Source organism: Macrobrachium rosenbergii, chromosome 42 (assembly GCF_040412425.1).
Source record: "Macrobrachium rosenbergii isolate ZJJX-2024 chromosome 42, ASM4041242v1, whole genome shotgun sequence".
Lineage (NCBI taxonomy): Eukaryota > Metazoa > Arthropoda > Malacostraca > Decapoda > Palaemonidae > Macrobrachium > Macrobrachium rosenbergii.
The window spans coordinates 18,788,122-18,790,621 of NC_089782.1; positions in this window are offsets into that span (position 1 = coordinate 18,788,122).

Sequence of the window (2,500 nt, forward strand, 5' to 3'; positions counted from 1 at the left end):
GACAGTTGTCTTCAAAACATAACGCTATAATTTCTACCCATTAGGTGTGTGTGTATATATATATGTATATATATAATATATATATACACACATATATACATATATTGTATGTTCAAATTAATAATGTATGTGCATACAGCGCAAAAGCTATTTTCATTACAGTAATGTGTACACTTTATAAAACTTTCAGGAAAATTGTTGATCCAAGTAGTCTGCCAAGCCATTAGAAAATAAAAGGGAAGAGACTATCCGTGATAACATGAGGCTGTCTCACGCTCTACGTGAGACCTCCAGATCGCAGTCATTTGAACCTAACGATCGTGATGCTTCTACTAAAATTTCCGTGAGTGCGAACACTCATTTTAATAAGCCCTGCCTGTGTTGATGAAGCGAGAGGCAGAGAGGGAAAGAGATTGTATACAGAAGAGAAAGGGCAGTCAGAAGAATAGGTAAATGTATGGAAAAGGAAAGTGAAAGTTGAAAGATGGGTGAAGGATAATGAAAGCTGAAAGAAGATAGAAGGAAAGTGAAAGTTGAGAGAAGAGACGAGGAAAGTGAAAGCTGAGAGATGGGAGAAGGAAAATAAAAGTTGAGAGATGGGAGAAGAAAAGTGAGAGTTGAGAGAAGAGAGAAAGAAAGTGAAAGTTGAGAGAAGAGAGAAAGAAAGTGAAAGTTGAGAGAAGAGAGAAGGAAAGCGAAAGTTGAGAGAAGGAAAGTGAAAGTTGAGAGAAGAGAGAAGGAAAGCGAAAGTTGAGAGAAGGAAAGTGAAAGTTGAGAGAAGAGAGAAGGAAAGTGAAAGTCGAGGGAAGAGAGAAGGAAAGTGAAAGTTGAGAGAAGAGAGAAGGAAAGTGAAAGTCGAGGGAAGAGAGAAGGAAAGTGAAAGTTGAGAGAAGAGAGAAGGAAAGAGAAAGTCGAGAAAGAGAGAAGGAAAGTGAAAGCTAAGAGAAAAGAGGAGGAAAGTAAAAGTTGAGATAGGAGAAGAATGTGTAACGCGAGATGGAAGAAGGGGTGGAAGAGAGAACGTGAAAGTAAATAGGTGACCCTTAAAGAGAGAGAGAGAGAGAGAGAGAGAAATATCAGTCATATTCGGTAAGGATTTGCGGAGGTCTTATCTCCTTTTACCGGTACTCATATATCCACTACCCAGAATTTCAGGTAATGTCAACAGGCATAGGTTCGAATCATGGCTGGGACAGAAGCGCTTATTTTATATGTAAACCATTTCGGGTGGAATTTAGTGCATAGGTACATTTTATTCATATTGAGGGTGTTTGGCTTAGTATGCGCGTGTATGTCACAATATATATATATATATATATATATATATATATATATATATATATATATATATATATATATATATATATATATTAATGTATTTGTGTATATAAAATAAATTTTTATTCGAAAATGATGTTCAGAGGTTAACAGGAAAGCTAAGAATGTAAACCATTCGCCTTATGTTCGAAAAATCACCTTAGGAATCATTCATTCTTTATTGATGAATGAAATTTGTTTTAATGGATGAGATTCTCGAAAGCGAATTAATGAGCTACATTTATTTGTCATTAGTAATTACATTAACATATTTGCAAAAATGCTCTCAATCACGAGAGTGATTATTTCAGTTCAGTAATCAGGGATTTGCACAAAAAGAAGGAGTTGCCATGGGATCTCCCCTGTCCCCCGTCCTCGCCAATATTTGCATGGAGTTTGTGGAAGAAGAAATTTTAAACAGATGTGATGAAGAAACGAAACCAATATTATGGGTGAGATGTGTTGATGACATTTTTATTATTTTTAAAGGTACCGATGACAAGCTAAAGAAACTAATAGAAATAGCAAATAGCATTTTACCCTCAATTAAGTTCACGACAGAAATAGAAGTTGATTTTGAATTACCCTTTTTAGATGTTCTGGTTTTTAGGGACTGTAATAGTCAGATATTCAAATTTTCTCTTTATCGAAAAACGACCGATTCAGAGAGTTATATCCACTTTTATTCTTTTCACTCAAAAGAAACAAAAGGTAATATCATTATGAATTTTTCATTACGAGCATTCAGAATTTGTGACCCGAATATATAGACGGCGAACTTCAACATATTTGGGCAACATTCAGAAGTCTCAGGTACCCCCCTCCCCCCACTCCATTGAGAAAGCAATTTCGAGAGCAAAGAGGTGTTTCTGTGGCCTTATAGATAACAGCAGGGAAAAACCAAAAGATATGTATCGCTTCCCTTTAATCCTGAAGTGAAGAATATAAGCAGTTATGTAAACAAATGCCAGAAGGACACTAAAATTGTGTTCAAATATGAAAATACCTTAAGAGGCAACTCGTAAGAAACAATAACAACCGCAAAAATCCCATAGTCCCGGGTGTTTATGAAATGCCATGCATGGATTGTAAAGGAAAATATTTTGGCGAAAGGGGACGAGGACTAATTACACGGTTAGGGGAACATAAACGTCCTTATGAGTTACATCAACAAAACAGCGCA